The sequence below is a fragment of the Lampris incognitus genome, chromosome 16, assembly GCF_029633865.1.
Source record: "Lampris incognitus isolate fLamInc1 chromosome 16, fLamInc1.hap2, whole genome shotgun sequence".
NCBI lineage: Eukaryota > Metazoa > Chordata > Actinopteri > Lampriformes > Lampridae > Lampris > Lampris incognitus.
The window spans coordinates 47965283-47980286 of NC_079226.1; positions in this window are offsets into that span (position 1 = coordinate 47965283).

Below are 15004 nucleotides of genomic sequence, written 5' to 3' on the forward strand. Positions count from 1 at the left end.
TAGAGGTGGGTTTTGTGGAGAAAACTCTTTAACTGTATCTATAATTCCGCTTTTACTAAGATGTGGGTTTCTTGGAGAAACCCTTTACCTGTTTCTTTAATTATGTTTTTACTTAGAGAAGGGTTCTGTGGAGAACCCCTTTAACTGTTTCTTTCATTCCGTTTTTACTCAGAGGCGGGTTCTGTGGAGAAACCCTTTACATGTTTCTTTAATTCTGTTTTTACTTAGAGAAGGGTTCTGTGGAGAAAACCCTTTAAACCTTTCTTTACTTCCGCTTTTACTAAGAGGTGGGTTTCTTGGAGAAACCCTTTAATTGTTTCTTTCATTCTGTTTTACTTAGAGAAGGGTTCTGTGGAGAAAACCTTTTAAGTGTTTCTTTAATTCCGCTTTTACTTAACGGCGGGTTATGTGGGGATAATAACCCTTTACCTATTTCTTTAATTCCATTATTATAAGAGGTGGGTTCCTTGGAGAAACCCCTTTAACTGTTTCTTTAATTCCGTTTTTACGTAGAGGTGGGTTCCTTTGTGAAAACCCTTTAACTGTTTCTTTAATTCCACTTTTACTTAGAGGTGGGTTTTGTGGAGAAAACTCTTTAACTTTATCTTTAATTCCGCTTTTACTAAGAGGTGGGTTTCTTGGAGAAACCATTTACCTGTTTCTTTAAATCCGTTTTTTCTTAGAGAAGGGATCTGTGGAGAAAACCCTTTACCTGTTTCTTTAATTCCGCTTTTAATTAGAGTTGGGTTCTTCAGAAAAACCCCTTTAAATGTTTGTCTAATTCCTTTTTACTTAGAGACGGGTTCTGTTGAGAAACCCCTTTAACTATTTATTTCATTACGTTTTTACTTAGAGGCGGGTTCTGTGGAGAAACCCCTTTAAATGTTTCTTTACTTCCGTTTTTACTTACAGGTGGGTTCCTTTGTGAAAACCCTTTAATTGTTTCTTTAATTCCGTTTTTACTTAAATGTGTGTTCCTTGGAGAAAACTCTTTAACTGTTTATGTAATTCCGTTTTTTACGTAGAGGTGGGTTCCTTTGTGAAAACCCTTTAACTGTTTCTTTAATTCATTTTTTACTTAGAGGTGGGTTTTGTGGAGAAAACCCTTTAAACCTTTCTTTACTTCCGCTTTTACTAAGATTTGGGTTTCTTGAAGAAATCCTTTACCTGTTTCTTTAATTCCACTTTTACATAGAGGTGGGTTTTGTGGAGAAAACTCTTTAACTGTATCTTTAATTCCGCTTTTACTAAGAGGTGGGTTTCTTGGAGAAACCCTTTACCTGTTTCTTTAATTCTGTTTTTACTTAGAGAAGGGTTCTGTGGAGAAAACCTTTTAAGTGTTCTTTAATTCCGCTTATACTTAATGGCGGGTTCAGTGGAGATAATAACCCTTTAACTGTTTCTTTAATTCTGTTTTTACTTAGAGTTGGGTTGTCTGGACAAAACCCGTTAAACCTTTCTTTACTTCCGCTTTTACTAAGAGGTGGGTTTCTTGGAGAAATCCTTTACCTGTTTCTTTAATTCCGTTTTTACTTAGAAAAGGGATCTGTGGAGAAAACCCTTTACCTGTTTCTTTAATTCCGTTTTTTCTTAGAGAAGGGATCTGTGGAGAAAACCCTTTACCTGTTTCTTTAATTACGTTTTTTCTTAGAGGAAGGATCTGTGGAGAAATCTCTTTACCTGTTTCTTTAATTCCGCTTTTAATTAGAGTTGGGTTCTTCAGAAAAACCCCTTTAAATGTTTCATTTATTCCGTTTTTACTTAGAGGCGGGTTCTGTGGACAAAACCCTTTAAGTGTTTCTTTTATTCCGTTTTACTCACAGGCGGGTTCTTTGGAGAAAATCCTTTAACTGTTTCTTTGATTCTGCTTTTTACGTAGAGGTGATTCCTTGGAAAAAACCCTTTAACTATTTCTTTAATTCCGTTTTTACTTAGATTCGGTTTCTGTGGAGAAACCCCTTTAACTGTTTCTTTAATTCCGTTTTTACTTAGAGCTGAATTCCTTGGTGAAAACCCTTTACATGTTTCTTTAATTATGTTTTTACTTAGAGAAGGGTTCTGTGGAGAACCCCTTTAACTGTTTCTTTCATTCCGTTTTTACTCAGAGGCGGGTTCTGTGGAGAAACCCTTTACATGTTTCTTTAATTCTGTTTTTACTTAGAGAAGGGTTCTGTGGAGAAAACCCTTTAAACATTTCTTTACTTCCGCTTTTACTAAGAGGTGGGTTTCTTGGAGAAACCCTTTAATTGTTTCTTTCATTCTGTTTTACTTAGAGAAGGGTTCTGTGGAGAAAACCTTTTAAGTGTTTCTTTAATTCCGCTTTTACTTAACGGCGGGTTATGTGTGGATAATAACCCTTTACCTATTTCTTTAATTCCATTATTAATAAGAGGTGGGTTCCTTGGAGAAACCCCTTTAACTGTTTCTTTAATTCCGTTTTTACGTAGAGGTGGGTTCCTTTGTGAAAACCCTTTAACTGTTTCTTTAATTCCACTTTTACTTAGAGGTGGGTTTTGTGGAGAAAACTCTTTAACTTTATCTTTAATTCCGCTTTTACTAAGAGGTGGGTTTCTTGGAGAAACCCTTTACCTGTTTCTTTAAATCCGTTTTTTCTTAGAGAAGGGATCTGTGGAGAAAACCCTTTACCTGTTTCTTTAATTCCGCTTTTAATTAGAGTTGGGTTCTTCAGAAAAACCCCTTTAAATGTTTGTCTAATTCCTTTTTACTTAGAGACGGGTTCTGTTGAGAAACCCCTTTAACTATTTATTTCATTACGTTTTTACTTAGAGGCGGGTTCTGTGGAGAAACCCCTTTAAATGTTTCTTTACTTCCGTTTTTACTTACAGGTGGGTTCCTTTGTGAAAACCCTTTAATTGTTTCTTTAATTCCGTTTTTACTTAAATGTGTGTTCCTTGGAGAAAACTCTTTAACTGTTTATGTAATTCCGTTTTTTACGTAGAGGTGGGTTCCTTTGTGAAAACCCTTTAACTGTTTCTTTAATTCATTTTTTACTTAGAGGTGGGTTTTGTGGAGAAAACCCTTTAAACCTTTCTTTACTTCCGCTTTTACTAAGATTTGGGTTTCTTGAAGAAATCCTTTACCTGTTTCTTTAATTCCACTTTTACATAGAGGTGGGTTTTGTGGAGAAAACTCTTTAACTGTATCTATAATTCCGCTTTTACTAAGATGTGGGTTTCTTGGAGAAACCCTTTACCTGTTTCTTTAATTCTGTTTTTACTTAGAGAAGGGTTCTGTGGAGAAAACCTTTTAAGTGTTCTTTAATTCCGCTTATACTCAATGGCGGGTTCAGTGGAGATAATAACCCTTTAACTGTTTCTTTAATTCTGTTTTTACTTAGAGTTGGGTTGTCTGGACAAAACCCGTTAAACCTTTCTTTACTTCCGCTTTTACTAAGAGGTGGGTTTCTTGGAGAAATCCTTTACCTGTTTCTTTAATTCCGTTTTTACTTAGAAAAGGGATCTGTGGAGAAAACCCTTTACCTGTTTCTTTAATTCCGTTTTTTCTTAGAGAAGGGATCTGTGGAGAAATCTCTTTACCTGTTTCTTTAATTCCGCTTTTAATTAGAGTTGGGTTCTTCAGAAAAACCCCTTTAAATGTTTCATTTATTCCGTTTTTACTTAGAGGCGGGTTCTGTGGACAAAACCCTTTAAGTGTTTCTTTTATTCCGTTTTTACTCACAGGCGGGTTCTTTGGAGAAAATCCTTTAACTGTTTCTTTGATTCTGCTTTTTACGTAGAGGTGATTCCTTGGAAAAAACCCTTTAACTATTTATTTAATTCCGTTTTTACTTAGATTCGGTTTCTGTGGAGAAACCCCTTTAACTGTTTCTTTAATTCCGTTTTTACTTAGAGCTGAATTCCTTGGTGAAAACCCTTTACATGTTTCTTTAATTATGTTTTTACTTAGAGAAGGGTTCTGTGGAGAACCCCTTTAACTGTTTCTTTCATTCCGTTTTTACTCAGAGGCGGGTTCTGTGGAGAAACCCTTTACATGTTTCTTTAATTCTGTTTTTACTTAGAGAAGGGTTCTGTGGAGAAAACCCTTTAAACCTTTCTTTACTTCCGCTTTTACTAAGAGGTGGGTTTCTTGGAGAAACCCTTTACCTGTTTCTTTGATTCTGTTTTTACTTAGATATGGGTTGTTTGGTGAAAACCATTTAAATGTTTGTCTAATTCCGTTTTTACTTAGAGACGGGTTCTGTTGAGAAACCCCTTTAACTATTTCTTTCATTATGTTTTTACTTAGAGGCGAGTTCTGTGGAGAAACCCCTTTATTTTTTATTTACTTCCGTTTTTACTTAGAGCTGAATTCCTTGGTGAAAACCCTTTAACTGTTTATTTAATTCCGTTTTTTATTAGAGGCGGGTTCTGTGTGGAAAACCCAGTAACTGTTTCTTTAATTCCGTTTTTACGTAGAGGTGGGTTCCTTTGTGAAAACCCTTTAACTGTTTATTTAATTCATTTTTTACTTAGAGGTTGGTTTTTGTGGAGAAAACCCTTTAAACCTTTCTTTACTTCCGCTTTTACTAAGATTTGGGTTTCTTGGAGAAATTCTTTACCTGTTTCTTTAATTCCGTTTTAACTTAGAGTTGGGTTCTTCAGAAAAACCCCTTTAAATGTTTCTTTAATTCCGTTTTTATTTAGAGGCGGGTTCTCTGGAGAAAGCCCTTGAAGTGTTTATTTTATTCCGTTTTTACTCACAGGCGGGTTCCTTGGAGAAAATCCTTTAACTGTTTCTGTGATTCTGCTTTTACGTAGAGGTGATTCCTTGGAAAAAACCCTTTAACTATGTCTTTAATTCCGTTTTTACTTAGAGACGGGTTCTGTTGAGAAACCCCTTTAACTGTTTCTTTAATTCCGTTTTTACTTAGAGGCGGGTTCTGTGGAGAAACCCTTTACCTGTTTCTTTCACTCTGTTTTTACTTAGAGTTGGGTTGTCTGGAGACAACCCTTTAAACCTTTCTTTACTTCCGCTTTTATTTAAGAGGTGGGTTTCTTGGAGAAACCCTTTAATTGTTTCTTTCATTCTGTTTTACTTAGAGACGGGTTCTGTGGAGAAAACCTTTTAAGTGTTTCTTTAATTCCGCTTTTACTCACAGGCGGGTTCTTTGGAGAAAATCCTTTAACTGTTTCTTTCATTCTTCTTTTTACGTAGAGGTGATTCCTTGGAAAAAACCCTTTAACTATTTCTTTAATTCCGTTTTTACTTAGATTCGGTTTCTGTGGAGAAACCCCTTTAACTGTTTCTTTAATTCCGTTTTTACTTAGAGCTGAATTCCTTGGTGAAAACCCTTTACATGTTTCTTTAATTATGTTTTTACTTAGAGAAGGGTTCTGTGGAGAATCCCTTTAACTGTTTCTTTCATTCCGTTTTTACTCAGAGGCGGGTTCTGTGGAGAAACCCTTTACATGTTTATTTAATTCTGTTTTTACTTAGAGAAGGGTTCTGTGGAGAAAACCCTTTAAACCTTTCTTTACTTCCGCTTTTACTAAGAGGTGGGTATCTTGGAGAAACCCTTTACCTGTTTCTTTGATTCTGTTTTTACTTAGATATGGGTTGTTTGGTGAAAACCATTTAAATGTTTGTCTAATTCCGTTTTTACTTAGAGACGGGTTCTGTTGAGAAACCCCTTTAACTATTTCTTTCATTACGTTTTTACTTAGAGGCGAGTTCTGGGGAGAAACCTCTTTATTTTTTATTTACTTCCGTTTTTACTTAGAGCTGAATTCCTTGGTGAAAACCCTTTAACTGTTTATTTAATTCAGTTTTTTATTAGAGGCGGGTTCTGTGTGGAAAACCCAGTAACTGTTTCTTTAATTCCGTTTTTACGTAGAGGTGGGTTCCTTTGTGAAAACCCTTTAACTGTTTCTTTAATTCAACTTTTACTTAGAGATGGGTTCTGTGGAGAAAACAGTTTAAGTGTTTCTTTAATTCTGCTTTTACTAAGAGGTGTTTTCCTTTGTGAAAACCCTTTAACTGTTTCTTTAATTCATTTTTTACTTAGAGGTTGGTTTTTGTGGAGAAAACCCTTTAAACCTTTCTTTACTTCCGCTTTTACTAAGATTTGGGTTTCTTGGAGAAATCCTTTACCTGTTTCTTTAATTCCGTTTTAACTTAGAGAAGGGATCTTTGGAGAAAACCCTTTACCTGTTTCTTTATTTCCGTTTTTTCTTAGAGTTGGGTTCTTCAGAAAAACCCCTTTAAATGTTTCTTTAATTCCGTTTTTACTTAGAGGCGGGTTCTCTGGAGAAAGCCCTTGAAGTGTTTATTTTATTCCGTTTTTACTCACAGGCGGGTTCCTTGGAGAAAATCCTTTAACTGTTTCTTTGATTCTGCTTTTACGTAGAGGTGATTCCTTGGAAAAAACCCTTTAACTATGTCTTTAATTCCGTTTTTACTTAGAGGCGGGTTCTGTTGAGAAACCCCTTTAACTGTTTCTTTAATTCCGTTTTTACTTAGAGACGGGTTCTGTTGAGAAACCCCTTTAACTGTTTCTTTAATTCCGTTTTTACTTAGATGCGCGTTCTGTGGAGAAACCCTTTACCTGTTTCTTTCACTCTGTTTTTACTTAGAGCTGGGTTGTCTGGAGACAACCCTTTAAACCTTTCTTTACTTCCGCTTTTATTTAAGAGGTGGGTTTCTTGGAGAAACCCTTTAATTGTTTCTTTCATTCTGTTTTACTTAGAGAAGGGTTCTGTGGAGAAAACCTTTTAAGTGTTTCTTTAATTCCGCTTTTACTTAACGGCGGGTTATGTGGGGATAATAACCCTTTAACTGTTTCTTTAATTCTTTTTTTACTTAGAGGTGGGTTTTGTGGAGAAAACCCTTTAAACCTTTCTTTACTTCCGCTTTTACTAAGATTTGGGTTTCTTGGAGAAATCCTTTACCTGTTTCTTTAATTCCGTTTTTACTTAGAGAAGGGATCTGTGGAGAAAACCCTTTACCTGTTTCTTTATTTCCGTTTTTTCTTAGAGTTGGGTTTTTCAGAAAAACCCCTTTAAATATTTCTTTAATTCCGTTTTTACTTAGAGGCGGGTTCTGTGGAGAAAAACCTTGAAGTGTATCTTTGGTTCTGCTTTTACGTAGAGGTGATTCCTTGGAAAAAACCCTTTAACTATGTCTTTAATTCCGTTTTTACTTAGAGGCGGTTTCTGTGGAGAAACCCCTTTAACTGTTTCTTTACTTCCGTTTTTACTTAGAGGCGGGTTCTGTGGAGAAACCATTTACCTGTTTCTTTCACTCTGTTTTTACTTAGAGTTGGGTTGTCTGGAGAAAACCCTTTAAACCTTTCTTTACTTCCGCTTTTATTTAAGAGGTGGGTTTCTTGGAGAAACCCTTTAATTGTTTCTTTCATTCTGTTTTACTTAGAGAAGGGTTCTGTGGAGAAAACCTTTTAAGTGTTTCTTTAATTCCGCTTTTACTAAGAGGTGGGTTTCTTGGAGAAATCCTTTACCTGTTTCTTTAATTCCGTTTTTACTTAGAAAAGGGATCTGTGGAGAAAACCCTTTACCTGTTTCTTTAATTCCGTTTTTTCTTAGAGAAGGGATCTGTGGAGAAAACCCTTTACCTGTTTCTTTAATTACGTTTTTTCTTAGATGAAGGATCTGTGGAGAAATCTCTTTACCTGTTTCTTTAATTCCGCTTTTAATTAGAGTTGGGTTCATCAGAAAAACCCCTTTAAATGTTTCTTTAATTCCGTTTTTACTTAGAGAAGGGATCTGTGGAGAAAACCCTTTACCTGTTTCTTTAATTACGTTTTTTCTTAGATGAAGGATCTGTGGAGAAATCTCTTTACCTGTTTCTTTAATTCCGCTTTTAATTAGAGTTGGGTTCATCAGAAAAACCCCTTTAAATGTTTCTTTAATTCCGTTTTTACTTAGAGGCGGGTTCTGTGGACAAAACCCTTTAAGTGTTTCTTTTATTCCGTTTTTACTCACAGGCGGGTTCTTTGGAGAAAATCCTTTAACTGTTTCTTTGATTCTGCTTTTTACGTAGAGGTGATTCCTTGGAAAAAACCCTTTAACTATTTCTTTAATTCCGTTTTTACTTAGATTCGGTTTCTGTGGAGAAACCCCTTTAACTGTTTCTTTAATTCCGTTTTTACTTAGAGCTGAATTCCTTGGTAAAAACCCTTTACATGTTTCTTTAGTTATGTTTTTACTTAGAGAAGGGTTCTGTGGAGAACCCCTTTAACTGTTTCTTTCATTCCGTTTTTACTCAGAGGCGGGTTCTGTGGAGAAACCCTTTACATGTTTCTTTAATTCTGTTTTTACTTAGAGAAGGGTTCTGTGGAGAAAACCCTTTAAACCTTTCTTTACTTCCGCTTTTACTAAGAGGTGGGTTTCTTGGAGAAACCCTTTAATTGTTTCTTTCATTCTGTTTTACTTAGAGAAGGGTTCTGTGGAGAAAACCTTTTAAGTGTTTCTTTAATTCCGCTTTTACTTAACGGCGGGTTATGTGGGGATAATAACCCTTTACCTATTTCTTTAATTCCATTATTAATAAGAGGTGGGTTCCTTGGAGAAACCCCTTTAACTGTTTCTTTAATTCCGTTTTTACGTAGAGGTGGGTTCCTTTGTGAAAACCCTTTAACTGTTTCTTTAATTTCACTTTTACTTAGAGGTGGGTTTTGTGGAGAAAACTCTTTAACTTTATCTTTAATTCCGCTTTTACTAAGAGGTGGGTTTCTTGGAGAAACCCTTTACCTGTTTCTTTAAATCCGTTTTTTCTTAGAGAAGGGATCTGTGGAGAAAACCCTTTACCTGTTTCTTTAATTCCGCTTTTAATTAGAGTTGGGTTCTTCAGAAAAACCCCTTTAAATGTTTGTCTAATTCCTTTTTACATAGAGACGGGTTCTGCTGAGAAACCCCTTTAACTATTTATTTCATTACGTTTTTACTTAGAGGCGGGTTCTGTGGAGAAACCCCTTTAAATGTTTCTTTACTTCCGTTTTTACTTACAGGTGGGTTCCTTTGTGAAAACCCTTTAATTGTTTCTTTAATTCCGTTTTTACTTAAATGTGTGTTCCTTGGAGAAAACTCTATAACTGTTTATGTAATTCCGTTTTTTACGTAGAGGTGGGTTCCTTTGTGAAAACCCTTTAACTGTTTCTTTAATTCATTTTTTACTTAGAGGTGGGTTTTGTGGAGAAAACCCTTTAAACCTTTCTTTACTTCCGCTTTTACTAAGATTTGGGTTTCTTGAAGAAATCATTTACCTGTTTCTTTAATTCCACTTTTACATAGAGGTGGGTTTAGTGGAGAAAACTCTTTAACTGTATCTTTAATTCCGCTTTTACTAAGAGGTGGGTTTCTTGGAGAAACCCTTTACCTGTTTCTTTAATTCTGTTTTTACTTAGAGAAGGGTTCTGTGGAGAAAACCTTTTAAGTGTTCTTTAATTCCGCTTTTACTTAATGGCGGGTTCAGTGGAGATAATAACCCTTTAACTGTTTCTTTAATTCTGTTTTTACTTAGAGTTGGGTTTTCTGGACAAAACCCGTTAAACCTTTCTTTACTTCCGCTTTTACTAAGAGGTGGGTTTCTTGGAGAAATCCTTTACCTGTTCCTTTAATTCCGTTTTTACTTAGAAAAGGGATCTGTGGAGAAAACCCTTTACCTGTTTCTTTAATTCCGTTTTTTCTTAGAGAAGGGATCTGTGGAGAAAACCCTTTACCTGTTTCATTAATTACGTTTTTTCTTAGAGGAAGGATCTGTGGAGAAATCTCTTTACCTGTTTCTTTAATTCCGCTTTTAATTAGAGTTGGGTTCTTCAGAAAAACCCCTTTAAATGTTTCATTTATTCCGTTTTTACTTAGAGGTGGGTTCTGTGGACAAAACCCTTTAAGTGTTTCTTTTATTCCGTTTTTACTCAAAGGCGGGTTCTTTGGAGAAAATCCTTTAACTGTTTCTTTGATTCTGCTTTTTACGTAGAGGTGATTCCTTGGAAAAAACCCTTTAACTATTTCTTTAATTCCGTTTTTACTTAGATTCAGTTTCTGTGGAGAAACCCCTTTAACTGTTTCTTTCATTCCGTTTTTACTCAGAGGCCGGTTCTGTGGAGAAACCCTTTACATGTTTCTTTAATTCTGTTTTTACTTAGAGAAGGGTTCTGTGGAGAAAACCCTTTAAACCTTTCTTTACTTCCGCTTTTACTAAGAGGTGGGTATCTTGGAGAAACCCTTTACCTGTTTCTTTGATTCTGTTTTTACTTAGATATGGGTTGTTTGGTGAAAACCATTTAAATGTTTGTCTAATTCCGTTTTTACTTAGAGACGGGTTCTGTTGAGAAACCCCTTTAACTATTTCTTTCATTACGTTTTTACTTAGAGGCGAGTTCTGGGGAGAAACCCCTTTATTTTTTATTTACTTCCGTTTTTACTTAGAGCTGAATTCCTTGGTGAAAACCCTTTAACTGTTTATTTAATTCCGTTTTTTATTAGAGGCGGGTTCTGTGTGGAAAACCCAGTAACTGTTTCTTTAATTCCGTTTTTACGTAGAGGTGGGTTCCTTTGTGAAAACCCTTTAACTGTTTCTTTAATTCAACTTTTACTTAGAGATGGGTTCTGTGGAGAAAACAGTTTAAGTGTTTCTTTAATTCTGCTTTTACTAAGAGGTGGGTTCCTTTGTGAAAACCCTTTACCTGTTTCTTAAATTCATTTTTTACTTAGAGGTTGGTTTTTGTGGAGAAAACCCTTTAAACCTTTCTTTACTTCCGCTTTTACTAAGATTTGGGTTTCTTGGAGAAATCCTTTACCTGTTTCTTTAATTCCGTTTTAACTTAGAGAAGGGATCTGTGGAGAAACCCCTTTAAATGTTTCTTTACTTCCGTTTTTACTTACAGGTGGGTTCCTTTGTGAAAACCCTTTAATTGTTTCTTTAATTCCGTTTTTACTTAAATGTGTGTTCCTTGGAGAAAACTCTTTAACTGTTTATGTAATTCTGTTTTTTACGTAGAGGTGGGTTCCTTTGTGAAAACCCTTTAACTGTTTCTTTAATTCATTTTTTACTTAGAGGTGGGTTTTGTGGAGAAAACCCTTTAAACCTTTCTTTACTTCCGCTTTTACTAAGATTTGGGTTTCTTGAAGAAATCCTTTACCTGTTTCTTTAATTCCACTTTTACATAGAGGTGGGTTTAGTGGAGAAAACTCTTTAACTGTATCTTTAATTCCGCTTTTACTAAGAGGTGGGTTTCTTGGAGAAACCCTTTACCTGTTTCTTTAATTCTGTTTTTACTTAGAGAAGGGTTCTGTGGAGAAAACCTTTTAAGTGTTCTTTAATTCCGCTTTTACTTAATGGCGGGTTCAGTGGAGATAATAACCCTTTAACTGTTTCTTTAATTCTGTTTTTACTTAGAGTTGGGTTGTCTGGACAAAACCCGTTAAACCTTTCTTTACTTCCGCTTTTACTAAGAGGTGGGTTTCTTGGAGAAATCCTTTACCTGTTTCTTTAATTCCGTTTTTACTTAGAAAAGGGATCTGTGGAGAAAACCCTTTACCTGTTTCTTTAATTCCGTTTTTTCTTAGAGAAGGGATCTGTGGAGAAAACCCTTTACCTGTTTCTTTAATTACGTTTTTTCTTAGAGGAAGGATCTGTGGAGAAATCTCTTTACCTGTTTCTTTAATTCCGCTTTTAATTAGAGTTGGGTTCTTCAGAAAAACCCCTTTAAATGTTTCATTTATTCCGTTTTTACTTAGAGGTGGGTTCTGTGGACAAAACCCTTTAAGTGTTTCTTTTATTCCGTTTTTACTCACAGGCGGGTTCTTTGGAGAAAATCCTTTAACTGTTTCTTTGATTCTGCTTTTTACGTAGAGGTGATTCCTTGGAAAAAACCCTTTAACTATTTCTTTAATTCCGTTTTTACTTAGATTCAGTTTCTGTGGAGAAACCCCTTTAACTGTTTCTTTCATTCCGTTTTTACTCAGAGGCGGGTTCTGTGGAGAAACCCTTTACATGTTTCTTTAATTCTGTTTTTACTTAGAGAAGGGTTCTGTGGAGAACACCCTTTAAACCTTTCTTTACTTCCGCTTTTACTAAGAGGTGGGTATCTTGGAGAAACCCTTTACCTGTTTCTTTGATTCTGTTTTTACTTAGATATGGGTTGTTTGGTGAAAACCATTTAAATGTTTGTCTAATTCCGTTTTTACTTAGAGGCGAGTTCTGTGGAGAAACCCCTTTATTTTTTATTTACTTCCGTTTTTACTTAGAGGCGAGTTCTGTGGAGATACCCCTTTATTTTTTATTTACTTCCGTTTTTACTTAGAGCTGAATTCCTTGGTGAAAACCCTTTAACTGTTTATTTAATTCCGTTTTTTATTAGAGGCGGGTTCCTTGTGGAAAACCCAGTAACTGTTTCTTTAATTCCGTTTTTACGTAGAGGTGGGTTCCTTTGTGAAAACCCTTTAACTGTTTCTTTAATTCAACTTTTACTTAGAGATGGGTTCTGTGGAGAAAACAGTTTAAGTGTTTCTTTAATTCTGCTTTTACTAAGAGGTGTTTTCCTTTGTGAAAACCCTTTAACTGTTTCTTTAATTCAGTTTTTACTTAGAGGCGGGTTCTGTGGAGAAAACCCTTTAAGTGTTTCTTTTATTCCGTTTTTACTCACAGGCGGGTTCTTTGGAGAAAATCCTTTAACTGTTTCTTTGATTCTGCTTTTTACGTAGAGGTGATTCCTTGGAAAAAACCCTTTAACTATTTCTTTAATTCCGTTTTTACTTAGATTCGGTTTCTGTGGAGAAACCCCTTTAACTGTTTCTTTAATTCCGTTTTTACTTAGAGCTGAATTCCTTGGTAAAAACCCTTTACATGTTTCTTTAGTTATGTTTTTACTTAGAGAAGGGTTCTGTGGAGAACCCCTTTAACTGTTTCTTTCATTCCGTTTTTACTCAGAGGCGGGTTCTGTGGAGAAACCCTTTACATGTTTCTTTAATTATGTTTTTACTTAGAGAAGGGTTCTGTGGAGAAAACCCTTTAAACCTTTCTTTACTTCCGCTTTTACTAAGAGGTGGGTTTCTTGGAGAAACCCTTTAATTGTTTCTTTCATTCTGTTTTACTTAGAGAAGGGTTCTGTGGAGAAAACCTTTTAAGTGTTTCTTTAATTCCGCTTTTACTTAACGGCGGGTTATGTGGGGATAATAACCCTTTACCTATTTCTTTAATTCCATTATTAATAAGAGGTGGGTTCCTTGGAGAAACCCCTTTAACTGTTTCTATAATTCCGTTTTTACGTAGAGGTGGGTTCCTTTGTGAAAACCCTTTAACTGTTTCTTTAATTTCACTTTTACTTAGAGGTGGGTTTTGTGGAGAAAACTCTTTAACTTTATCTTTAATTCCGCTTTTACTAAGAGGTGGGTTTCTTGGAGAAACCCTTTACCTGTTTCTTTAAATCCGTTTTTTCTTAGAGAAGGGATCTGTGGAGAAAACCCTTTACCTGTTTCTTTAATTCCGCTTTTAATTAGAGTTGGGTTCTTCAGAAAAACCCCTTTAAATGTTTGTCTAATTCCTTTTTACATAGAGACGGGTTCTGCTGAGAAACCCCTTTAACTATTTATTTCATTACGTTTTTACTTAGAGGCGGGTTCTGTGGAGAAACCCCTTTAAATGTTTCTTTACTTCCGTTTTTACTTACAGGTGGGTTCCTTTGTGAAAACCCTTTAATTGTTTCTTTAATTCCGTTTTTACTTAAATGTGTGTTCCTTGGAGAAAACTCTTTAACTGTTTATGTAATTCCGTTTTTTACGTAGAGGTGGGTTCCTTTGTGAAAACCCTTTAACTGTTTCTTTAATTCATTTTTTACTTAGAGGTGGGTTTTGTGGAGAAAACCCTTTAAACCTTTCTTTACTTCCGCTTTTACTAAGATTTGGGTTTCTTGAAGAAATCCTTTACCTGTTTCTTTAATTCCACTTTTACATAGAGGTGGGTTTAGTGGAGAAAACTCTTTAACTGTATCTTTAATTCCGCTTTTACTAAGAGGTGGGTTTCTTGGCGAAACCCTTTACCTGTTTCTTTAATTCTGTTTTTACTTAGAGAAGGGTTCTGTGGAGAAAACCTTTTAAGTGTTCTTTAATTCCGCTTTTACTTAATGGCGGGTTCAGTGGAGATAATAACCCTTTAACTGTTTCTTTAATTCTGTTTTTACTTAGAGTTGGGTTGTCTGGACAAAACCCGTTAAACCTTTCTTTACTTCCGCTTTTACTAAGAGGTGGGTTTCTTGGAGAAATCCTTTACCTGTTTCTTTAATTCCGTTTTTACTTAGAAAAGGGATCTGTGGAGAAAACCCTTTACCTGTTTCTTTAATTCCGTTTTTTCTTAGAGAAGGGATCTGTGGAGAAAACCCTTTACCTGTTTCTTTAATTACGTTTTTTCTTAGAGGAAGGATCTGTGGAGAAATCTCTTTACCTGTTTCTTTAATTCCGCTTTTAATTAGAGTTGGGTTCTTCAGAAAAACCCCTTTAAATGTTTCATTTATTCCGTTTTTACTTAGAGGTGGGTTCTGTGGACAAAACCCTTTAAGTGTTTCTTTTATTCCGTTTTTACTCACAGGCGGGTTCTTTGGAGAAAATCCTTTAACTGTTTCTTTGATTCTGCTTTTTACGTAGAGGTGATTCCTTGGAAAAAACCCTTTAACTATTTCTTTAATTCAGTTTTTACTTAGATTCGGTTTCTGTGGAGAAACCCCTTTAACTGTTTCTTTAATTCCGTTTTTACTTAGAGCTGAATTCCTTGGTAAAAACCCTTTACATGTTTCTTTAGTTATGTTTTTACTTAGAGAAGGGTTCTGTGGAGAACCCCTTTAACTGTTTCTTTCATTCCGTTTTTACTCAGAGGCGGGTTCTGTGGAGAAACCCTTTACATGTTTCTTTAATTATGTTTTTACTTAGAGAAGGGTTCTGTGGAGAAAACCCTTTAAACCTTTCTTTACTTCCGCTTTTACTAAGAGGTGGGTATCTTGGAGAAACCCTTTAATTGTTTCTTTCATTCTGTTTTA